Source organism: Anthonomus grandis, chromosome 1 (assembly GCF_022605725.1).
Source record: "Anthonomus grandis grandis chromosome 1, icAntGran1.3, whole genome shotgun sequence".
Classification (NCBI taxonomy): Eukaryota; Metazoa; Arthropoda; class Insecta; order Coleoptera; family Curculionidae; genus Anthonomus; species Anthonomus grandis.
In genome coordinates, this window is record NC_065546.1 from 11,596,641 (window position 1) to 11,623,010 (window position 26,370).

The 26,370-nt window shown below is 32.9% G+C and overlaps 1 protein-coding gene and 2 long non-coding RNA genes across 4 annotated transcripts in view; 2 read left to right on the plus strand and 1 right to left on the minus strand.

Annotated features, from left to right (window-relative positions):
• The window catches only part of LOC126741112 (tRNA dimethylallyltransferase), a 114,808-nt gene that overhangs the window by 55,517 nt on the left and 32,921 nt on the right, over nt 1-26,370 (plus strand). The gene's annotated exons all lie outside the window — the stretch shown is intronic.
• Nucleotides 944-2,935, minus strand: LOC126741154 (uncharacterized). Its single transcript, XR_007662128.1, has 3 exons — nt 1,702-2,935; nt 1,362-1,630; nt 944-1,239 (listed from the first exon to the last, which is right to left on the minus strand). It is a non-coding gene; the product is annotated as an uncharacterized LOC126741154 (long non-coding RNA).
• On the plus strand, nt 23,229-25,115 carry LOC126741141 (uncharacterized). Its single transcript, XR_007662123.1, has 2 exons — nt 23,229-24,427; nt 24,479-25,115. It is a non-coding gene; the product is annotated as an uncharacterized LOC126741141 (long non-coding RNA).

Sequence of the window (26,370 nt, forward strand, 5' to 3'; positions counted from 1 at the left end):
TTGTATCAAATTTCAGGGTCTTACCTGTCCAGATGGAATCATTGTAAATTTCAAAGGTGCCTATGAGGCTAGAAAACATGATTCTACCATTCTAAGGAAATCTCAGCTTTACAACCAGCTAGAAGAAAGTACAAGATTTCCCAATGGTGAAAACTTTATTGTTTATGGTGATAAAGGATATGGAATAAGGGAGTTGCTGTTAACCCCATTTCGAGCTGGCCTGAATCCAGAACAGAGGGAATTTAATGTAAGAATGAGTCGGGCGAGAGTTGCAGTAGAGTGGGGTTTTGGAAAGGTTATTGCTGAATTCGCATTCCTAGATTACAAAAAAAATCAGAAACTTCTCCTGCAAGAAGTAGGTCTCACGTATAGTGTTGCAGTTATTTTGACAAATTGTCATTCTTGTTTATATAGTAATCAAACAACCCAGTCATTTAATATTAACCCTGTAGAATTAGAAGAATATCTACAGTAACTATAACTAATATGTGATTTATGTATAAAATGTTTACTCTACAGTCATCTTAATATTACAAATATTTTTTAATATACACAAAAAGTCTAGAGTTTTCTTAGCCAAATCATGTTACAGTATCTTATAATTTAGTTTTTTATGGGTGTTAAATGTTAATAGAAATAAAATTCATAAAATTATAGATACATTGATTTTTATTTACTCTTATCTAACATAAGATCTAAAGTTTGATAAAAAAAAAAACCTTGACAATTAAATTTTTTGAAACTTTTTACATACTCCAAGATCACTACTTTATTAAAGTAACATATTTTGCTCGCATGTTTCTTGGAGAATGTAAAAAAGATCAAATTTTAAACTAAATTTATATTAAATTATCTTCAATACATTAACAGTTGTAAAATGCAAAAAAACTTAACATAAACCTCTAATTTACAAAACAAAAATAGGTTAATGCCTGCAAACGGATTCATTTTACATAATAATTTTTGTCAATTCTCAAAAAAAAGAAACATTCACATATGTATAAAAAATTGAGAGCTAAAGGCTTATCCTTATCTAGTACATAACAAAAAGTTTTCATGAATAATGGTTGGTATTAATCATAAAACTACCTTGAATCTTTGATTGGGCTTCTCTGTGAAATGCATTATTTACTGGGTGATCCAAGGGGTGATCCTTTATTGGTATTGGAGATTTAATATTAATTGGAGATTGAGGTTTATTTGGAAGCACTGTAGGTTTGTTTGTAGCACTCTCTTTTCCTGGAGACAAAAATATAGTAAACTCTATACCTCAAATGTCCATATTTAATTTCTTGTTTAACTCCAAAATTTGTGGAAGTGAAGGATCTGCTATATTTAAAGTTAATCAAAAATATAATTACCAAACATATATTCAATATTAGGATTGCTTGAGGCCCAATCAAATACCTGCTGTTCCTGATATGGAGAAGATGAAGATCGTCTTGGGTCTATAACTGCTTGTTTATCCAATTTATAAATTTGTTGTGTTAAACCCTCCCCTAACAATTTGCCTTTCTCAGAATTCTTGGCCTCTTTTTTAATAATTTCTTTTTCTTTTAGAATGCCGTTAATAAGTTCTAAAACTTCTTGCAATAATCCATCCAAGCCATATAGTTCCTCAACTCCTGATCTAAAATCATTTTAAAATTACAGAAATAATATTAACAACTTTGAAATTTGTTTTTAATGTGATTAACATACCGGGCTCTATTTTCCTTTTCTTTCCTCTTAAAATTTTTTAGAATGTAATTTACATGTTCCTTCATTCCTCTTAAAGTAATATCTTTTCCTGTAAATTGACAAAAATTATTGTGTATGATGTTCTATTTTGCTGGATCAACATAGGGATTATTAGCTAGGATGTCCATTAGAAGTATTTGGTCATCATCATTAAATTTAACCCTACTTCTCTTGAATTTTGTCAAGACACTGGAATTTAGATTGTTGGTCGTGGTCATTGTTACACAAAATTTAAAAAAAAACACAAATTTATTCTTACTGTTTCAGACAAAAGGAGACTAAATAAACTTGAATTATGAATTATTATTATTTGACAATAATGTAAACAACATTAATGCGCATGCGTTTCGCTATGTTTATGGCTATGTCTCTCATCCGTAAGATAGCGGAGGGTATCGGTAGGGATATACGATAAATGACACTTCAAATGTCATACATGTCAATTAGTGGTTACCGGTGATACTTTTTAATGGTTTCGAAAACTGCCTAATAATGTATTAAAGAGTATGTTATTAATTATAAACTATTAAAACAAGATGATTTCTTATTGGATTGGCACTCTATGTTCTTGTGAAAACTTAGATGACATGGCATTAAGTACGGCTTAGTAAAGTTTTAATTTCCAGGAAGGGTTGGATTAGCATGAAATCTTGTAAAAACTATACCCAGTGAAATTTATCAAAAGTTTTTCTTCCTAAAACTAGTCCACTTCTGAAACTTCTGATAAATCTAGCACGGTTTGATAATAGTCTATTCGTACATCATCTCCAGACAAACCAGAAGATTAATTTTTTAAACCCACTTAATTGCAGACAATCAATAACGCCTTATTCTGGAATATCATAAACTAATCCTAACGTATTTTATTGGAAGCCAGCAGTCGAGGATAAATAATAGGAGTAGATTAATAATAGTAAAACAAAATGACGAGTATTATTCTGGTCTGGGAAAAGTTAAATTCGTTTTCAATTACAAAAGAATAAGCATAACTTAAATTAATGTAATTCGTATAATTGTGCAAAACAATTTAATTAACTATATACTTAGATATAATCAATGAAGTAATGAATAAAACAGTACGCAAGTAAATAATGCCAATGAAGAGGAAATAAAAAAATGTTCGTAAGATCGCGTGCTAAAAACTCAAGGCATATACCAATGATACTCAAAATTTATTTCTCTTTTGATATGAATGAAATAGGATGAGGTTTGGAATTAAATAATGACAATTTGGGTTTAATTTCGCTATCAAACTCAAATTGCTGATAATGTTAAATATTCGGTTTTAAGCATTTGTTGAGTTGTACTTTATGTAAAAAATGTTTTGCCTTATTTAATTTTATCTACCATTATTTTGAATATGGCAATTATTTAGATAGTAATAACAAAATTTGTAATCAAAAGATTAACATGTGTGGTGAATATAAATTTGATGATAATGTTCAATGTTATTCGGGTTTAGACATTTGTTAAGTTGTACTTAATATACAAACCTATGCGAATGATTTGCCTCATCTAGTTTTACCTACCGCGATTTTCAATATTGCTATTATTTAGATAGCATTAACAAAAATTATATTCAAAAGATTCAAAACTGTTGGCACAATAAAATTTTGGTGAATATGGGTTTAGAAAGTTCGACCATATCTCGCAAAAAATCTATGAGCTAGGATGCCTTAGTATGAAAGGTCGTGGATTGCTGCACCTCACCTTTTTCGTATTAAGTAGATCTTTGCAATTATTAAGACGTAATCGATTACACATACAGTAGTGGCCAAAATTATAGCAACAAATCTGAATTTTACTAATATTTAATAATAACTATTATATGTATGTTTTAATTGTAAAAGTACGCCACTGGTTTAGATGGCCTCTTAATATTTAAACAAAATTTCTCATTCAAATAAAAAAAAGCCTACCTGTTTTTTTGCTGACAATAAATATTTGTAATTGCAAATATTTCACCTGGTCATAATTATAGCAACCTTTGAAATTTAGTGGTCTTTCAATCTGTTGAAGTGCAATATTGAAACAATTTATATTGTGATTTCTTGGTAGTTATTAACTTATTATTAACTTATTTAAATAACAGTATGAGTCGTGGTAAAACCGTGTCTGTTGAAGTGAGGCAACTTATAATTAATCAGTATAAGTCAGGCATCAAACAGTCATCCATTGCAAAAAATTTTGCTCTTCACAGATCAGTTGTATCACGTATAGTGAAAAGATACAATAACACAGGGCTGGTAGTACCCAAAAAAAATTCGGGACGTCCCCGGAAAACTTCAAAAAAAAGTGACAAAATGATTGTTCGGATTTCCAGGCAAAACCCATTTTTGTCCTCTTCAAAAATTAAAGGGCTTTTGGATGGCAGTGGGTGTTCCGATTTTAGTGAACGATCCATAAGGCGGCGTCTATTTGAAAATAAGTTGTTTGGACGCAGACCAGCAAAAAAGCCTCTTCTTTCCAAGAAGAACGTGAAGGCCCGACTTGAATTTGCTCGAGAACACCAGGGCTGGACTATTGATCAGTGGCGCAGAGTTATTTTTAGCGATGAATCAAAATTCAATTTATTTAAAAGTGATGGTGCTGCATACGTTCGACGTCCTGTAGGCAAAAGATTTAATCCTCGGTACACTTCTCCTACAGTTAAGCATGGTGGTGGTTCAGTTTTAGTGTGGGGCTGTTTTTCGGGGTATGGTATGGGACCTCTTCACAGAATAGAAGGGATTATGGATCGATTTATGTACAAGGATATATTAAAGAATGTTATGTTACCCTATTCTGAAGAAAATATGCCGCTGTTATATCAATTTCAACATGACAATGATCCAAAACATTCTTCAAGGCTAATAAAAGAGTTTCTCCATGATGAAAAAATTAATGTTATGAAGTGGCCCTCCCAATCTCCGGATTTAAATCCAATAGAAAATCTTTGGGAAATTGTGGATAACCAGGAATTTCAAAAATGCTGGAGAACTTTTCGAAGCTCTTCAGGATACTTGGTTGTCAATCGATCATGATGTTATAAACAAACTTATTTTATCCATGCCAAAAAGATGCATTGCTGTTATAAGGGCTAAAGGGTACTATACTAAATACTGAAGAATATTATTGTATTGTAATCTTATTTTGACTTTGGAGAATAAATAAATTGATTTTTCTAAAATGTGTTGCTATAATTTTGTCCAACCCGTTTCCTAAAAAAAATTCCCATTTTTTATTTCTTTTATAAAGTAACAAAAAAATAAACATAAATAAAAAGCTTTGTAAAAAATACATCATAATATATACCAGTTTTTTTTCTAATCTATCACATCATATAATTTGAAGGAAAAATGTACTTGTTGCTATAATTATGGCCACTACTGTACGTACAGATATGCAATGCAACGAGGCAATTTTTTCGTTATATCCCTATACAGTGACCGCCTAAAGTTTCTCATAAATTGGATAAAAATTAGAAACATGATTTTTTGAGAAAACGCTCAGACCCGTCGATTTTATTTGTTGTTTAAAGTTGCGCATTATTTCACACACATTTTTGTATACAGGGTGGAACAAAAAAAAAGATATGGCGTCATCGGTAATTTTTTAAAATTGAATGCTATATTTTTTATTGCATTTATAAAATGTAGGCGAAATTCCAAGCAAGTTTCGTATAACACACCTTATCTCAAAACTCAACTGTTTCAGAAATATTTACATTTAACGAACAAGAAAGCAAGTAAGTACGTCTATTTACAAATTAAGATAAAATGGAGGATAAAATGTTATAAACTGTGAAAACTCTTATTAATGTATCAAGTGTTCAAATTAATCCCCATTTACTTCTTGGCAGAAAGCAAGACGCTTTACATGTAAAACACTATCAATTATTTCGGGTGATATACGTCTAATATCTATTTTCATATCTAATTCTATTTTTCAAATCTTCTACGTTATTTGGCTTCTCAATATAAACTTTACTTTTCAAGTATCCCCATAGAAAATAGTCACAGGGATTTAGGTCTGGTGACCTGGCCGGCCACTCTATTGGCCCTCTTCGTCCTATCCATCTTCCTGGGAACACTGTATCCAAGTAATTACGGACATCTCTAAAGAAATGTGGCGGTGCGCCGTCTTGCTGAAACCACAAATTATCTGTCGGGATAGCAGGGTCTTGTTCGTCTGGGTATAGGGCAGCCAAAGCAGAGATAAGATCTTCTTGAAGAAAATTCAAATAGCGTCGTCCTGTTAATTTTTCTTCGAAAAAGTATGACCCTATTACTTTATTTTCCACGATACCAGCCCATTACGTACATTACATTATTTACGGTGCTGTGTATGAGCCTCAGTTGCCCAGTGTGGATTTGCCACTGACTAGTACCGACAATTTTGCCAATTTACGACACCGTTTAAACAAAAAGTTGCTTCATCCGAAAACAAAACTCGTAACACAAACTGACGGTTATTATTGCAAATGTTCATCATTTGCTCGTAAAATTGGTTTCTTCGATTCTGATTTAGTTCGTGTATTAGTCTAATTTTGTAAGAGTGGTATTCATTTTGCTTTTAAAATGCGTCTTATTGACGTTCCGGCTATATTAGACAGTTTTCGAAGATGCATATGTTTTGACGCTTAACATAGACATAAACGTTATCTTAGCCGCTGTTTGACAGCTCCCCAAAAAGTGTTTTCGAAATAGATGACACGTTTACCGCTTACCTAACGATAGCAAAAAACTTTATTCCAAAACATTCGTTTTCATTGTTTTCTTTGGGATTATATTATTACTCTTAACATTTTCTAATCTCACGTTTATTGGATATTAAACAAACGGTAGATATTTTATTGAGATTTTTATTAGATTGGAAAGTACCTAGAGTTACAATATGATTGAGGATTTTGCAGCTCTCGAATCAGACCACAATTTATTGTGTATGACGTTTCATTTTGCTGGATCAACAAAGGGATTATTTGCTAGGATGTCCATTAGAAGAATTTGGTTATCTTCATCATTAAATCTGATCCTACACCTCTTGAATTTTGTCAAGTCACTGGAATTTAGTTTTGGGTTGGTCTGGAGTTGTTCTATTGGTTTTTACTGTTTCAGACAAAAGGAGACTAAATAAACTTGCATTATTAATTATTATTATTTAATAATAATGTGAACATTAATGCGCATGTGTTTCGCTATGTTTATGGCTATACCTATCGTCCGTAAGATAGCGGAGGGTGTCGGTAGGGAAATATGATAAGTGACACTTCAAATGTCATACATGTCAATTAGTGGTTACCGGTGATACTTTTTAATGGTTTCGAAAACTGTCATATCAACTGAAATTTGTGAAGTTGCATTGTTGGGATTTTCTTCGACGGAGAGCAGAACGTTTAATTTTGTTTCTTCAGAAATTTTTAGACGACCTGATCTTGGCAAATCCCTAACATGACCTGAAGTTATGAATTTGTGCTCTATTCTACTAACTATTGACTGAGAAATAGGATGATTTGGGTATTTGGAATTAAACAATTCACTTACTTCTTTTTGCGTGCGCACTCGATCCCCGTACCCAAAATCATCAAAATTTCAATACGTTGGGTTTCCGTTAAATTAGCCATAATTTATTTGATAAAAACTATTAATTTTCGAACTGACAGTGACATTCGAAAATGGGGATTCTTTACAAGTGCAACCATGGAAATAGAAACAATTGGCAGTGTTTATAACATTATTCTTATCCTCGATTTTACCCTAATTTGTAAATAGACGTACTTATTTGTTTTCTTGTTATTTAAATGTAAATATTTCGGAAACAGTTGAGTTTTGAGACAAGGTGTGTTATACGAAACTTGCTTGGAATTTCGCCTATATTTCATAAATGTAATAAAAAATATAGTATTCCATTTAAAAAAATGACCGATGACGTCATATCTTTTTTTTTGTTCCACCCTGTATACAAAAATTTATGTGAAATAATGCGCAACCTAAAATAAAAATCGACGGGTCCGAGCGTTATCTCAAAACATGTCTCTAATTTTTATCGAATTTATGCGGAACTTTAGGCGTCCACTGTATATCTTAATCCATTGTATCACGTTTTTTTTAAATAAGGGATTAATTCATCTCATTTCTATACTTATTGTTTTTATTATTATTATTATTATTATTATTATTAAATAATAATTTTGAAACTGTCTCACCATATAAATCAGCTAGTCTTTTATTTCGCTTGATCTAGATGATGATCAGATTTATTAACTATCAAAAGTTATCAATTCTTAATATTTGGGTTTTAGTATATTCTTACCAGAATTTAAAATTTGTTAGTCATCAATTTAATCAATTGTTATTTCAGATTTACTATTTTCTTCCTGGAAGAAAAGTTTTGATGCAGCAGAAAAATTAATTTTTTTAATTAGATTAAATAAAACTTTTTATTAAAATGATAGATGCACAAGAAGGAAATTTTTTGCACTAAAAAATATATATCATTTCTCAAGCTCTATATCACAATTACTGCCCGCTTTTACAGTATATAAAAGATAATACTAATTTCTTTCAAAATGCCAGCAATGCTTTAGAAATAAAAATAAAGGAAAAAAAGGACCACCGAAAACAACAAGAGCACATAACGGCATGGGAAAAGTCCTCGAAATTAATCAGCCGTAGAAAGAGGCGCTGAAATAACGCGGCAAAAAAAATTACCATATGCTTAATTTCCTTTGCCATACACCTAATAAAAATGCGTAATGAATATCTGCCATTTCCGCTGAAATTTGATGAAGGCGTTGTTGTGAGCAGAATCCAGTGGCGTTACTGATGTTTACCTTAAGACATCTTCACACAAACCAAAATAATTTGATTATATTAATGCATATTAAGGCTCTGCTACCTATACCCAATCCTTTCGAGAAGCTGAATTATGCAAGCGCTAATTTAATTTTTCACTAATTTTAGTAATGAGTAATGTAGATACCAAGAAGCTTGTCGAGGAACTTCTCTATCCGAAAATATTGAATTCAGATATCGTTAATTAGGGTAAACAGAATAAGAAACGCGCAGTTGATACATTAGAAAAAATGATCGATAAATATGTATCGCCTTGTAGTCTGTATATTAATTAAAGCATTCCATATTTGGCAGCAGATGCCCTATTGGAGAAAAAGGCACAGTAGAAATAAAATGTTCATTTAGTGCCAGAAACCTCACTCCTAAGGAAGAGAAGAAAACGCAGAAATTAATCAATATCACGAATGATTTTACCGAGTACAAGTCAGTGATTAGTAACTGGAAGAGCATATTGCTGTTTTGGGGTCTGAACGCAGTTCGGTGTAAAAAAAGAAATATGTTAAAAAAAATGAAGTATTTTACGACAATATTTACGAGTTTTTTTTTTTGTGTGTATCTCCACAGGTGCTATTTAGTCGCACTTGTGGAGTCTGAAATGGAAAATCTAGAAGTATGGATATCAGAAATATTACATTAAAATAAATTCATAGTGTGAAGAATTGTTATTGACATAAACTTAAAAGTTTTGACTCTTTTTAAATCATACTTCTCTATACTCTTGCGGTTTTCCAAAGAAAAAATAATTTTGCGTTTTTTTTGTTAAAAACTAAGGGATATAAAGTTTCTAAAAAGCTCAACTTTTAAATATAATTTTAATAGACCATCTTGATTAATTTCTCATAGTCTGATTTAATCAGCATTATACAGAGTTGTCAAAATTAAATTAATATCTTTCATTTACGAAAATGGCGAAAAGTCCAAGTAGCTGTGTTTTAGAAATAAATACTTTTTTGTGAAATTTAATAATTTTAGACATTTTTATTTTGTAAACTACTTAGTGAGCCATGAAAAAGTCTAAAATGGAATATATTAACTACATTAAACTTTCGTTTATTGCAACGTTTCCGAATCCGATCTCTTTCGGTTATCGCAACAAGGAGGGTCCCCACCGCTCAAAAGTATTTGCCCACTTATGATTGTTTTAAAGTTATAACTAAAAATAATAAACCCATCAGTTATTCTTATGAAACGGTTTATTTTTAACAAAATGAATATAAACAATACATTTTTCAATTAATTAAATTTAAGAAAATCAAATTTTGGATTCATCTACATGTCCGCCTCGATTTTTAATAACAGCTTCACAGAGTTTCGGTAGTCTTCTAATTAATTTGTCCAAAGTTTCCTGAGGTATCTTGTGCCACTCTTCTTGGATGATCCTCCACAAGTCTTCTTTTGATGTGGGGCATGATTTTCGCACTTGTCTATCCAGTTCATCCCACAGTAATTCGATAGGATTGAGGTCCGGTGATTGTGGGGGCCACCAAAACTTTCAGATGTTGCCTTTGTAATTGACCTAAATATTGCTTGCACAATTTCGACGTGTGCTTGAGGTCATTGTCATGTTGAAAGATGAAGTTTTCCCCAATTATTCGAGTACCAGAAGGAAGTACATTGTCACTTAAAATTGTTTTGTAACCCTTTTTTCGAAGAATTCCCTCTATTCTAATTGATCGCCTACTGCAGATCCTCCGAAACAACCCCACACCATCACCGAACCACCATCGTGTTTAACTGAGGCCACCGTACAGTTCTCAGCGACCCTTTCATTGGCATAACGGCGAACAAAAACTCGCCTCTTCGTTCGAAAAACCTCGAATTTCGACTCCTCACTCCAGAGAATTTTGTTCCAGTCATCAATGGTCCATTTTTTGTGTGATTGGGCCCACTCAAGTCTCTTCTTATTAACATCCTTCAATAGCGGTTTTCATACAGCTAAACGTTCTTTAAGACCAGCATTATATAAAGTCGCCGTTTTACTGTCGAAACACTGACCGCTTTTTTACGCTCCTTGTTGATTTTTGCTGTGATTTCAGGGGCGGTAAGGCGTCTATAACGTTTGCTTGTAATTATAATATTTAAATCCTCCTTTGAACTTATTGCCTTTGGCCTTCCCGATCAAGGTTTGTTGCTAACAGTCCCTTCTCTGGTGAATTTTCTAACATTATAATCGACAGTCCGCCTTGGAATTCCCAAATCCGTCGAAATTTGACGGTTAGTCTTTTTAGCCTTATGAAGTCCAATGATAATACCTTTTGTTTCTACCGATAACTCTTTTGTTTTAGTCATTTTAAAGAATGTTGAAAAACCAGCAAAGAAACGGTGACAATCGTCAATAAGCAAGCGAAATTATTTTCCAATGTTACACAAAATCAATTCTTGAAGACTTTTACTGTTTCAAATTTCATCGGAAACGAGCTGTAAACAGATTAGTTTTTTAGAAGAAGTGCATAGTTTCACTACATTGTTTGTTATTTGCAAGACTATTTTTAAATACTCAGTGTTTTTCAACGAACCATAGTTGATAGGTATTCTGTTTAAGCATATGTGCAATTTACAAAAGAGATACAATCTAAATATAGGTATAAAGATAAGATTTTTGTATCTAATTTAAAATATTAAAAAGAATACATGGTGGGCAAATACTTTTGAGCGGTAGTGTACACTTGATATTTCATATGATCTTTCGTCAATTAGATGTGCTAAGGATTATTTAGGTTTGTTTTATTATTCAATTGTAAAAATATTAGCCAATCGTAAAGTGCATCCATACAAGTTTACCAAAGTTCAGGCTTTGAAACCACAAGACTATCACAGAAGTGAAGAAATCTGCGAAAACATTTTGATCCATATTGATGAAGACGCCGACATTCTAAGAAAAATCATTTGAATCGACGAGGTAAAATTTTTACCTCGTAGAAGCAATAATAATTTTTGTGCTGATTTAAATCCACATGCGACAAAAATTCAGTTTCAATGTATTTTGCCTTTTAAAAGATAATCAAGTAAAATTTTTAGAAATTTGAAGAACTGTTATAAATAATTTTTTGGAAAATCTGCCATTGCAAGATTTTCATACTTGTTGGTACCAATTTGACGGATCTCCATCTCACTGTTACAATGTAGCAAGAGAACTGTACATGTTTGATGATAAATGGTTTAGGCGTATGGGACCATGGGATTGGCCGGCGAGATCGCCTGATCTGACACCCCTTGATTTTTATTTGTGGGTAATATAAAAGAAAGGGTGTTCGCAACACCGGGAAACAGTAAAGAAGAGCCACGTCAGCGAGTTATTACCTGTTTTGGAGAGCTAGATAAGCTAGATCGAAGTTAGAAGACTGACGAATATATCCACCAGAAAACAATTTTATAAATGTTTAGAGAATAATGATAGTCATTTCGAAAATTTTCTATAATGATACTTTTGTGTATGTTATATTATGTTTTATATAAAATTGAAGGTAATTTTAACTGTCTTAGAATAAAAAATAAAATATAGAGGATTCCATTTAAAAAATGAACTTTTCACCATTGTAGTAAATGAAGAATTGAAGACTTAAATAGACAACATGAAAATATAAAGGGTGTTCCATCTAAAGACTTCATAATTAACTCAAGACAGAAGAATTAAGTAAAAAAAAAGAATTAAGTCAAACTAAATATCATATCTGGCAGAACACTTGAATATATGAACTTCACCCCTTTTTTGCTAAATATTAAGTTATTTTTACTTAAGAAATTTGGAGAGTATGATTTGGTTTCGCAGTCATTCAAAAAATACATTATTTAAATAAAAAAATACTGGCCTGAAAACTTTCGCTACCTTAGAAACTAAGTAATTAAGTAATATGTAAAGGCCGCTACGTCACTCCACATTACTTTTATTCGTCTGCTAAACAAAATTCATGCACGAGTTCAATGGTACCATTGTTATTAAATTCAGAACTTCATTAAAAGAAAAAAAATTAGTCTTGTATTTTCAAATTAAAAATTGACTCAAATACACACTAGTAAAATTCTTTATATTCATACAAATAATTATTTCTGTTTAGGAACTTGCTTATATTTAAATTGAAATTATTTGATCTCGCCATCATTATATTGTTTAAGAATGCATCGATTGAATACGGACCTAATATAAGAAATATAATACGAGCCTGAAAAGCTGACACTGAAAATGACGCTAAAAGGCTACGTTAAAAACGAAGTAGTTAAATAATCTGTAGAGGACGCTACGTCGCGGAGATTAAAAATGCACTTGAAATGGTTTAGCAATTATCGTTTTTTTTTGCGAATGTAATTTTTTTGTCAAGTACCAACCTACAGAAAAAAGTTTGCTGGATGCCTAAAACTACTTTAAAATATGATGTGAGGTTTACTAGTATGTTTTAAATTGCATTGAAATATGCCAATATTTAATTAAAAAATTCATATATTTCTTAATTTTGAATACACTTCTCATATAGTTATAGTCCTGTATCAATCCTTTATCCGAAATATTAAAAAAAAAAATAAGCCGAAGTGCAACGGTGTACAAATAAAACCATAAACCTCTAAAAAGCAATTTTCGTGAGCCTAGGGAGCGGAGCCTTAAAAGTTGAATTAAACGTTTTAATTTAAACGTGATTGATACGTACTCGACGTATTTGCTGAAAAACTCTGTATTTTCAATATCCGAAACTCTTAATACCGTAAATAGAAACATTGTTTCAGTATAAGTTTTCCTTATCTTTTCTTGATGTTTTCATTTATATTATCAAAATATGACAAACATTGTGGGGGTCACCGATAAACCGTTGTATAATCAATGATATAATGTTTGACTTTATGTAACACTTGTTATCAAGTTTTTAAAAATCATATTAGAAATTGATAATTATAATTTATATGCCACTTTATATTATGTGAATATAGATTAGGGTTTCTTAAAAAACCTACCTATACCTGCTCGAGCAACGGCTACTGCATTGACGAGCCCTTCGATGACATAGGTCCAGTTCAATAAATTACACAGTTGTGATTTACGATTACATAAGGGTTTATTGTACCTTTTGGTTAGTAATAATTAACAGGTATAGACTAATGAACGATTTACAATGTTGAAGTTAGTTATTTACCAGGGTTTACAATATTAGTTGACGTTACCAGCCTTCCAGAATCACAAGACCAATAGCAGGAACTTAGCAGGAACCAGGAACGGCATTAGCACTAACGTCACCTTGGTTTGTGCAGCTATTGACAACCACTGTTGCACTCACAACGTTGCACTCACTTTCAGTTCAGTTTTCCACCTTTACGCACACTTATTCACTATAGACCTTTTTACATAACTTAAACTACTTTATCGTAACAATTAGGTGTACATATATGAACTTTAGACAAATACTTAAACGGAAGAGAGTGAGAGAGAGAGGAATTGCTTGCGCCAACTTGCTCTTGACTAACTTATTTTCTCGGTACTTTAAGCTTTGTGAATTCCTTCACTGGTGAAAGAAACCTTGTGTTTCGGGGGCGCGAGAGTAGGTACTTCTTTTTGCGGCGACGGAGTGAATACTGATTTTTTCTCGTGGGACTCGGGGTGAAATGTTGGGTAAAAATGTGGGATGCACGTGTGTCATGGGGCCAACACTTAAGTGAACTTGAGGAGAAAAATGGATTTTTAAGTGCACTTAAGCTAAACTGGTAACAAAGGCATTTCTTAAAAAGTAGGTAAAAACACATGTTGGGATTTGGGAGAAAGTTCAGGCAAAAATTATTTACTTGAGAAAAAAGGTATTATTCGTTTGACAACCATAAACTTCGATTCCATAAAATCATAAAATAAAATAAATTGTTAAAATTAACTTTTAACATACTCCCCCCTTTTGAAGGCTTTGCCTTCAACAAACATTATACATTATAACTTATAGACAAAACTTATCAAGAAATACTATGGTTAAACTAAGTTACTATCAGATTTGGGCAACGGGCATAATTTGGTTATATTTCTAGTAAATATTCCATTTTTAGTCCTAATTTTTACCAAGCGTATTTTACCATCTTTATTAGGTAAAGTGTCTACTACTCTGGCCAACGGCCAATCAAGAGGTTTGGTGTTCTCATCTTTAAGAAGAACAAGGTCATTTGTTTCAATATTGGGGACTGGGGACATCCATTTAGGCCTATTCTGAAGATTGTTGAGATACTCTTTGGTCCATCTAGTCCAAAAGAATTGTTGAATCTGACTTAACCTTTGCCAACGATCTAAGCGGTTTTCAGGAATTGACGAGACATTGGGCTCAGGGTACGAAACGAGAGGACTTCCAACTAAAAAATGTCCAGGGGTAAGACAAGTTAAGTCCAGTGGATCAGCTGATAGGGGAAGAAGTGGCCTGGAGTTTAAAATAGCCTCAATTTGTGCTAAAATAGTGGAAAAATCTTCAAAGGTTAAATTCTGGTTTCCAATTAATCTTCGTAAGTGATGTTTAGTACTTTTTATAGCTGCCTCCCAAAGACCACCCCAGTGAGCAGAGAAAGGAGGTATAAATTGCCACTGTATTTCATGGCATGAGAAAAATGCAGTCAATTGCTCTTGTGTCTGTTGTGACTTAAGCGTGTCATAAACTTCTTTAATTTGATTGCTGGCACCAGAGAAATTTGTACCATTGTCACTAAAAATTGTTGCCGGGCATCCACGTCTTGAAATAAAACGTTTAAAGCATGCTAAAAATGCTTGTGAAGAGAGACTTGATACTAGCTCCAAATGAACAGCTTTAGTGACCATGCATACAAATAAAGCGATATACGCCTTTTCAATTTTGGCGCGTCGAAGAGATGACGATTTAATAATAAATGGTCCTCCAAAATCGACACCTGTTGTTAAAAACGGTCTAGAAGGGACAACTCTGGATTTAGGGAGATCTGCCATAATTTGTTCTCCTGTTTTAAGCTTAAATTTATAGCATTGTATACAGTTTGTAGAGATCTTTTTTATTTCTCTTAATCCATTTAGCGGCCAGTATTTAAGACGAATATTTGACAATATCGTTTGAGGACCAGCATGTCCTAACCTAATGTGTTCTTTTTTTAGCAAGAGTCCAACAACATGGTTTTTTGAGGGCAATAAAATTGGAAATTTTTGATCAAATGATATGGGTGCTTGGGATAATCTGCCTCCAACCCTTATGAGATTGGAGGTATCGATAAAGGGGTTTAACCTAAGGACTTGCTTGTTTGAAATTTTTCTTTCTTCTGACTTTAGTTCACTGATTTCCTTTGAAAACGTTTGGTGTTGAACTTGCTTTACTATAAAAATTTCTGCAGCCTTTAATTCAGTTACAGCTAAAGCACCATAAAATTTTTTACCATTACCTTTACAATTATTTACAAATCTATGTATAAATGCAATAGTTCGTTGCAATCGCGAGAAGTTAGAAAACCGATTAAAAAGTGTTATCCAGAAATCTTCGGAGTTAACAAGCAAGACCGTTTTTGCTTTTCCTGCTTCTTCTTCAGTGGAGCAAGGTCCCTTTTCATACATTTTTAAATTTAAATTCGGGTCCAGTAAGAACTTTGGGCCGTTCCACCAAAGCGTAGAGGTGAGAATCTGGTCTGCGGTAAATCCGCGAGAAAGATGATCAGCTGGATTATCCGCAGTTGGAATATGACGCCATTTGCAGTCTTGGGATAAAACCTGAATTTGAGAAATGCGGTTTGCTACAAACACATTGAAACGAGAAGGGTGGGCATTTAACCAAGCAAGTACAATCTCAGAGTCAGTCCAAAGATTAATGTTGTCAACTGAAAATCTTTCTTTTAATATGGAACACACACGAGTGACTAAATTGGAAAGTAAAAGTGCTCCACAGAGTTCCATGCGGGGAATTGTAATTTCTCTTATCGGGGCTACTCTACTTTTGGCAGTAATAAGTTGACAAGAGACATTTTTGTTAGGATAAAGGGCTCTTATATACACACACGCACCATATGCCTTCCTGCTGGCATCTGAAAATCCATGAATTTGAAGTGAACTGGGATTATTATTAGCTAGGAAAAAACGTGGAATTTTTAAACACATTAGTTGGGGAAGATCTTTAATAAAGGTGGTCCATTGGGTTAAAATGGGTTCTTTCAGGGGTTCATCCCAATTAATTTTTTCTTTCCAAATGTTTTGCATAATTAATTTAGCATTTACAACAATGGGAGCTATGAATCCTAAGGGGTCGTACATTTGCGCAATTTTAGATAAAACTATACGTTTAGTAATTATGCTTTCGGACCTAGTGTCAGGTAAAGAGATAAAAAACTCATCTGAGTCGGGATTCCAGCCTACACCAAGGACTTTATTTGAAATTCCCTCGGTTTCTATGGTGAAACTTTCTTGGGACCCATTATCACAAGTTTTGGACAAAAATAAATTGCTATTTGAACACCATTTATGTAAGTGAAAATTTCCAATCTTGCAAAGTTCCAACAGCTGCCTATGTAATTCTACCAAATTTTCATAGGTATCTTGCCCACAGAGAACATCGTCCACGTAACATTGAGATAAAATAGCTTGAGACGCAAGAGGATAATCGTCTTTATGAATAATGGCAAGTTCATTCAGGGTGCGTGTAGCCAAATAGGGGGCACAGTTCGTGCCATAAGTGACGGTGAGTAATTCAATGCATTGCATTGGCTGAGAGGGATGGTCGCGCCATAAAATATTTTGCAGGTAAGTTTGATTTGGGTTAACGCGCACCTGTCTATACATTTTTTCGATATCAGAAGTGAGAGCGAATTTAAAACTTCGAAACCTAAGTAAAATATCAAACAGTTCAGGTTGAACTGTATATCCTTTATGCATTACGTCATTGAGTGATAGCCCAGAAGACGTTTTCATAGATCCGTCAAACACTACACGAAGTTTAGTGCTTGTACTGTCCTCACGAATTACACAGTGGTGAGGCAGAAAGTATCGATTTTTGTGATTTTCAGTTCTAAGGGAAAGGGGAATAATTCGTGCATGATTGAGTGAGATATATTCACCGATAAATTTTTTGTATTCAAGAAAAAGGTCAGGAGATTTTTGAAAACGCTTTTCTAAGTGGTGAAACCTTTTCTTGGCTAATGAATATGACTCTCCTAGCGGATGTGACTCTTGGGGCCTTTTAAGGGGTAAGTCGACTTGAAAATGACCATCTTTAAATACCGTGGTATTTTGAAAATTCTGTTCAACCATAGAATCTTCAGGGGATAGGGGTTTTTCGTGAGTGGGCGAGACATCTTCTAGTAACCAAAATTTCTCAATTAATGAGTCCAGTGAGCAATCTGAATTTAATGATTTCACTAAAAAGCAATTCTTAGAATTTGCCAAAGGGGTTTTGTGAACGAGAGCTTGGGAGGGGATTAATCCTGAAAGAATGTGGCCAAAGTAAGTACCTACCAACGTTAAAGAGTCCTTGTTAACCTTGGTGTATTCGCCTGAAAGAATGTGGTAGTATACATCTGCTCCCAACAATAAATCTATTGTAGAAGGCGTATCAAAGTAGGGGTCTGCAAGCGGTGTATTCTTGGGAAGGTTCAACATAAATTTGTTGACTTTAAAGTGAGGGGATTTTTCTGTGATTTTGTCTAATACACAGCAGTTAACATTCAGGAAGTAATCGTGATTGTGACAGGAATGAATTCTCAGGGAAATTGCGTGATTAGAGTGCTTAATTTTGCCGCCAATCCCAGAGATTTGTATTGGCTGCGTCTTAGGAGAGAGATCAAGTCTTTGAACCAGCGATTGGGTTACTATTGATATAGTACTCCCGGGATCTAATATTGCCTTTGCAATAATAAAATGACCATTCTTGTCGGGTATTTGAATCAATGAAGTACCTAATAAAACTTCATTATCTTCAGTGGCGAAAACTGACAAAGTCACAGGTTTATTAGCGTGAGGGCGATTCGAGTTCATTTCATTGCTTGTGCTTGGGATTTGTGGTTCTTGAGTCTGAGAGGAGCTTTGGCTTGAACCTTGATTCCGAGAATGGGAGCTATTTATGAGAAGCGAATTTCTGTTAAAATTTTGAGATCGTTCATTTTGGGTTTGAGGATTTGGCCTCCAATGTGAATTTCTGCTTTGCAAGGGCTGTGCTGCATCATCCATTGGATGCAAAAGAGAATGGTGTTTCATATGACAAATCTGGCACCTCTGAGATGTACAGTTTTTTACTTGATGCCTTGAACCGAGACAATTAAAACATAGATTATTATGAATAACAAAATCCTGTTTCTGTTTTAAACTAAGATCTTTAAATTTAAAACAAGTATAAATTTTGTGATCAGGGTGCTCACAAAAGGGACACCTTTGTCCTGCAACAAAATGTGAGCGAGAGTTTTGAGGAGAGTTTTGAGGTATGACTTGGTTGCCTTGGCGTTGCCCACCATGAGCATAGTGTGAAATTTTTTTAACAAAGGGAGTGTTGTGTTGAGAAGAACGTCCATGGGAATAATTTTTAATTGAAGGGCTTTCAGAGAGATCTTCTAACACCGAACAACGCTTTTCTAAAAAGCTTAGAAATTCTTCAAGCTTAGGGACCACATGTGAGGAAGAGCGCATTTGAGAACCTCTCTCGGATATATATGCCTTTCTTGTGCCAAAGTCTAATTTTTGAGAAAAAATATAAATTAAAATTAAATCCCAGTGGTCTACTGGAATGTTTTGATTTTTCAGTGAATCAAAGTTCTGTTTTATGCAAACTATAAATTCCCTAAGTGTGTGTGAGGATACATTATTTAGGATAGGAATGTCAACTAAATTTTTAATATGGGCAAAAATAATTGATAATTGATTATCATATCTTTGTCTAAGGGTATTTAGGGCAATTTGGAGGTTGTCAGTGGTCAATTGTAAATTATCGACCAAATTTAGGGGTTCATCTCTTAAATAAGATTTTAAATAAATTAATCTTTGAATATCAGAGAGAGATTGATTATCTAGAATAAGGGTAGAGAAAAGTTGAAAAAAGGCATTCCATTTAGTGATGTCTCCGTTAAATGGAGGTATGCTAATTTGAGGCAAACTAACATTTGGGGAATGAGAGTGTTGGGGAACTATATGTCTTACTTGAGTTGGCGCTTGCGGGGAAAGTTCTAAAATTTTACGTTGCATTTTAGCAACACACGTCAAGTATTTGTCTTCTACATCATCCTTGTCTACTTTACTTATATCTAAAACTACAATTTGTTTTTCTACCTCTTCAAAATCTTTAAAAGCGTGGGTTAACATACTTTCACGTACCTGAATTTCTAAAAAGTCATGTATACTATCATTATTTTCTAAAAACCAATTAACAATTCGTGTTACTTTAGCCTTTAAATATCCGCGATTTTTAACCAACGCTTCTACTGATATTTCTATTCCTTCAGCCATTTTATTTTTTAGTTTTAGGCTTACAGAATAAACACAAAAAATTACGAGACAACCAGATGCTTATTTTTTGGGAATAGATTTTCTTTAAATTTAAACAATAATTGTTAAGAGAAAATAAACTAATTACCAATAAACAATTTAAAAGAAAAAGTAAAAAGTGAGTTGCTACTTATTTCCAAATAACAATTATAACAAGTAACAAGTGAAAATAACAAAATAACAAGGGACAAATAACTAAAAGGTTTGTTAGTAAGTAATTAACTAAAATACTGTTTACTCGAAGGACCACCGACACATATGTCGGAACCAATTATATACTTTTTACACAAGAAGTATGTTTTGTTTTTGCTTAGATGAATCGTAAAATCACAACTTGGGAAAATCCGGCTCGAAGGACCATGAATATAGATTAGGGTTTCTTAAAAAACCTACCTATACCTGCTCGAGCAACGGCTACTGCATTGACGAGCCCTTCGATGACATAGGTCCAGTTCAATAAATTACACAGTTGTGATTTACGATTACATAAGGGTTTATTGTACCTTTTGGTTAGTAATAATTAACAGGTATAGACTAATGAACGATTTACAATGTTGAAGTTAGTTATTTACCAGGGTTTACAATATTAGTTGACGTTACCAGCCTTCCAGAATCACAAGACCAATAGCAGGAACTTAGCAGGAACCAGGAACGGCATTAGCACTAACGTCACCTTGGTTTGTGCAGCTATTGACAACCACTGTTGCACTCACAACGTTGCACTCACTTTCAGTTCAGTTTTCCACCTTTACGCACACTTATTCACTATAGACCTTTTTACATAACTTAAACTACTTTATCGTAACAATTAGGTGTACATATATGAACTTTAGACAAATACTTAAACGGAAGAGAGTGAGAGAGAGAGGAATTGCTTGCGCCAACTTGCTCTTGACTAACTTATTTTCTCGGTACTTTAAGCTTTGTGAATTCCTTCACTGGTGAAAGAAACCTTGTGTTTCGGGGGCGCGAGAGTAGGTACTTCTTTTTGCGGCGACGGAGTGAATACTGATTTTTTCTCGTGGGACTCGGGGTGAAATGTTGGGTAAAAATGTGGGATGCACGTGTGTCATGGGGCCAACACTTAAGTGAACTTGAGGAGAAAAATGGATTTTTAAGTGCACTTAAGCTAAACTGGTAACAAAGGCATTTCTTAAAAAGTAGGTAAAAACACATGTTGGGATTTGGGAGAAAGTTCAGGCAAAAATTATTTACTTGAGAAAAAAGGTATTATTCGTTTGACAACCATAAACTTCGATTCCATAAAATCATAAAATAAAATAAATTGTTAAAATTAACTTTTAACATTATGTTAATGACATTTTGTAATTATAAATTAGAGACCGAAAATATCTATAAGTTATCTTGACTCTAAAATACCCAAGAACAATGTGTAAGCCTCAATAGAACAATCCTTGTCTGTTTTTTTAGATATATATACAATAATTCGTAATATACTATACACTTATTGTGATTAATAAAGTAATTCTTGAAAACCACTCTTTTTAAAACGCTTGGAAATTCTATATTGCTGACTGATTAATTTGAGTGACTTGCAGTTATCCCTTTCGGAATAGTCTTGTTTGGTTTTATAGGACAAAAGTGTATTCCAAAAAATTACATTTTTGTGAATTACATTTTTCAGTGTTGAAGGATTAAAACATCATCTTCTTCTTATCTTCATCCTTAAACCTCATCCAGAAATTCTCTTACTTCTTATTATTTAGTGAAACTTATCTTCTGCTATTTTGTAAGTTTGCAGCTGGTTGGCGAATAACAATTAAAAAGGCAACATATTCCCCCTTTGGAAAGATATCTCGGTCGTATCTTTTTGCCGTTTGATATTGTTTTTCTTATTTGTTAATATTGTCATCATTTTCATCTTTAAGTTTTAATACCATATCTAGGAACCTCCATTTATCCCTGTTTTAGTGTAGATCTCTTCCAATCTGCCAAATAAAATGGGTTTTACTACCTGAAAACACTATTATACAGGGTGTAACATGAGTGATGACTTTAATTTTAAGGGGTGATTCCTTGTCATATTTTAAGTAAAAAAGTTCATATAAACATATGTCCGGAAACGCTTCGTTTTCGAGATACAGGCTGTTAAACTTTTTTTTTTAAATCAATTTTTTGTTAATATCTCATAAACGCATTTACCGAATTTGTTGAAATCTTTACATTTTGTTAGTCACTTTATAAGGTACCTTTTGGAGTTCTCACATCTGGCCTAGAAAAGTCAGGGGCGTGCCCACGGGCTAAGTCGGATGATTTTTTTGTAAAAAAAATATCGCCCGGTACATTTTTTGTAAGTATGATTTTTCTTTTAAATAAAGCATCTAAAAATGAAACTTTTTTGTCTCTTAAATTTTTTGCGTATAATATAGAATTTTTTGTTTCGTTTAGAAATAAATAATTAAAAATCATATCTCAGCACGTCTCGGGCCTCCATAAAAAAAAATTAAATGCTTTCAAATTAACTGACAAATTACCAGCATGTTTATTATTTAACAACTAAGAAAAAAACCTTAAATAAATTTTTTTGCAAAACGAATACTTGACCGAAAACAATAATACCTATTTAAAATTTATTTGTTGTTTGTGTACGCCACCATTTTTTTTGTGCGAGATATTTGTACATACAAATTTAAGCAATTAAAAATACGATCGCTTTAATTTTTGTGAAAAATAATAAAAACTTACTTTAGTTTTAAATATCATCAAAATTTTATTAAATCAAATGCTCGAAATGAGAACCACGACTGTCAATACAAGCACGCAATCTTCTTCCCATCGACTGGCGCACCACGTTCGAAAATTCCTGGTGTATTGCGTATGACATTAGAAGAGTTTACAATCCGGTTTCTCAAATCGTTTTCATCCACCACTGGCGTTGCATAAATAAGCGATTTCAGATATCCCCAAAAGAAATAGTCCAGAGGATTCAGGTCTGGAGATCGTGCTGGCCATAGCTGAGGTCCCCCCCCCCCGACCTATCCATTGCTGAGCAAAAGTATCATTTAGATAGTTTCGAGCGACAAGACTAAAATGAGCAGGTGCACCGTCGTGTATAAACCACATAGTATTTCTTGTTGCTAGTGGTACGTCTTCTAATAAATCTGGCAATATTTCATTTCGATAAGATGATCACCGATAATTCTGGCGCAAACATTCACGGAAAACTGCTGTTGAAATCCACTTCTCCAATAATAATAATAATAATAATAATATGTCTTTATTAAAAAAAAGCAATATTAATCTTACAATATTACTTAATACTACATTGCCAAGAAGGCGAAGATTAGCTTAAAGCTACTCTTTAACTCTTAACCTTCCTAACATTCACAGTTTAAATGGAGAAAACGAGAAAAAAAAAACAAAAAAAGAAACAAGTATATATAAAGTATTTATCTTCTAGAACACTAGACTATATTTTGGATTGATTTAAAAACAAAAGTTTATAATATTTCCTATACACATTTAACGAAGTATTAAATATTGGTTTATAAGTATTAAAGAACTTAACGGCATTATAAGTAAAAGATCGCTCGAATAGAGCCGTGGAATGGTGCGGCATGGTCAAGATATTGTATCTAATATTTCGAGTGTGAACATGGTTTCTTGGTATTAACTTTTCAAAAAGATATTCAGGTCTTTGACTAACATATAATCGATAAAGAAAAGTAGAAGTGAAGAATTTGAATAGGTAAGGTAGCGTTAACCACCTCAACTGAAGTATAGAGTCTGATACATGATCAAACTTTCCGAGGTTAAAAATAAATCTACAGCAAGTATTCTGCACGCGTTGCAGGCGGTAACGATTTATTTGGTCTAAGCAAGGATAATAAACTATAAGGCAGTAATTTAGAATAGATAAAACAAGAGCCACTACAAGTTTTTTCCTAGTTTTAAAATTTAAAATGTGTTTATTGGTATAAAGCATACGCATGCGTAAATAACACCTCTGCAAAAGAGTATTAACATGTTCCTTAAACCTTAAAGAATTGTCTATTGTAAGTCCCAGAACCTTCACAGTATCAGAGAATAAAATAGTTTCGTTATCCAATTGAATGTGAACAGTTTCCATTATATTTTTATGTGATCCTCGGTTTGAAAACAAAACCATTTTTGTTTTATTAGGATTAATGACAAGGTTATGCTCTTTTGAAAATTGATTTATTACGTTCAGATCAGCGTTAATAGTATCAGCCACGTTATCAAAATTAGCAGAGTCAAAATAATGTATGTATTGAGTATCATCAGCATACTGATGTATTTCAGAATCTTCAACTAGACCGGGTAAATCTGAAGTATATATAAGAAATAATAATGGGCCTAGGATCGACCCTTGTGGGACACCAGAAATAATGTTTTTCGAAGCAGAATATTCATTATTCACCCTCACTTTCTGGGTTCTACGCCATAAGTAAGTTTTAAAAAAGGACAAAACGACCTCACTACAACCATAATATTTCAGTTTCGCTACAAGCAAATCATGATCGATGACATCAAATGCTTTCGAGAAATCAAGGGCTATCATAATGGCTGAAATCTTTTTGTCAAGAGCTCGCATGATATTATCGGTGACGTTTAGAAGTGAACTAGCTGTACTATGATGTTTTCTAAAACCAGATTGATGGGAAGGGAGGATATTATTTGACATTAAAAATGATGACAGCTGCATATAGACTATTCTTTCGAGAACTTTGGAGATTACGGGAAGCAAACTTATCGGACGCAAATCTTCAATACTTTCAGGACTGGAGGATTTGGGAATCGGACATACCACTGATTCACGCCAGGCCGTAGGAAAATATCCTACCTCCAAACAACAATTTATAATATGAGTGACATGATCCAGTATATCAGGGAGACATAAGTGTAACATACGTCGAGTTATGTTATCCACACCAGAGGCATTGGACCTAATATTTTTTATAGTTTTTTCGACAGTACTTTGGTCTACTAACGAAAAATGAAAATTATCCTCGGTAAATTTATTACTGGAGTAGAAGTTAATTTTGTTTACACATTTATCAGATTTATTAAAAACACTTACAAAAAAATCATTTATTTGATTTGGATCAGATATATTAAACGGCAGCTCGTTATTATTCTTGGTTGTTTTAATATTTAAAGTTTCTAGACCTTTCCAAAGTTTTTTACCAGTTTTGTCACTCTCCAAGCTTGCAAGATATGCAGCTTTTTCTCGTCTTATTGATGCCAACGCAAAATTACGACACTCCGTGTAATATCTCCAATTTTCTAAACACTTGTGATTTTTGTATTTAGTCAAAGCCTTATCGCGTTCCTTTAAAATAAGTCTTAATGTGTCTGTCAACCAGGGAGCTGGCTTTTTACTGACTCTTATAGTTCTGTAGGGTGCATGAATATTAAATAAATAATTAATATTTTGTTCTAAATATTGAACTTTTTTATTTATGTCCTCAAGATAATAAATATTATCCCAGTAAATCTGTGATAAATCGATCCTAAAATATATCTCATTGAAATGTTTAAAATTGCGGATGGTTATAAATTTTTGTTTTTGTCTTTTAACTACTAATTTTAAAGTGCAGAAAGGTATTTGATTGTGATCACTTAAACCTGAAACAACGGTGCCACTTTTATGACAAATATCTTTAGTATTGATAAAAATGGGATCTAAGCATGTTGCAGTAGTATTTGTTATACGAGTTGGTTCATTTATTAATTGTACGTACCCAAAAGAGTTAAGCATAGAATATAATGAATTAGGTTTTAACATATCAATATTTAGATCTCCGAGAATTACTGAATAATCATAGGTCACTAAAAGATGTGGAACAACTTCTTCCAGGAAATTTATAATTTCAAACGCTTTCGATTTAGGGGGCCTGTATATTATAAGTATTGCAATATTGTGAATACCAATTTTAACATTTAGGAGCATAAATTCAAAGTTTACATTATTAACATTAATATTTACAATTTCGCACTGAAACATTGACCTGACATAGATGCCAACACCACCCCCAACTCTGTCTAATCTATCCTTTCTAAAAAAATTATAACCTGGCATAGAAACCGCACTGCTTAATATATTTTCATTCAGCCACGTTTCACTTATACCCAAAATATCATATTTATTGTTTACAAAATTGAGAAAATCCGGAAAACTTGGCAATAAAGATCTAATATTTAAATTGGCTACATTTAAATAAGAATTTAATTGTTTGTTAGCCATTTCTTATAAACTATAAATATAAATTAAACTATAAAAATAGCTATTTATCCCAGTAAAAAAAGTTATTCGTAATTAATTTGAGATCCAAGCTTTAAAAGATATTTCTGATAGGAAAGACAATCTTTATCAAAGCTATAGTGGTT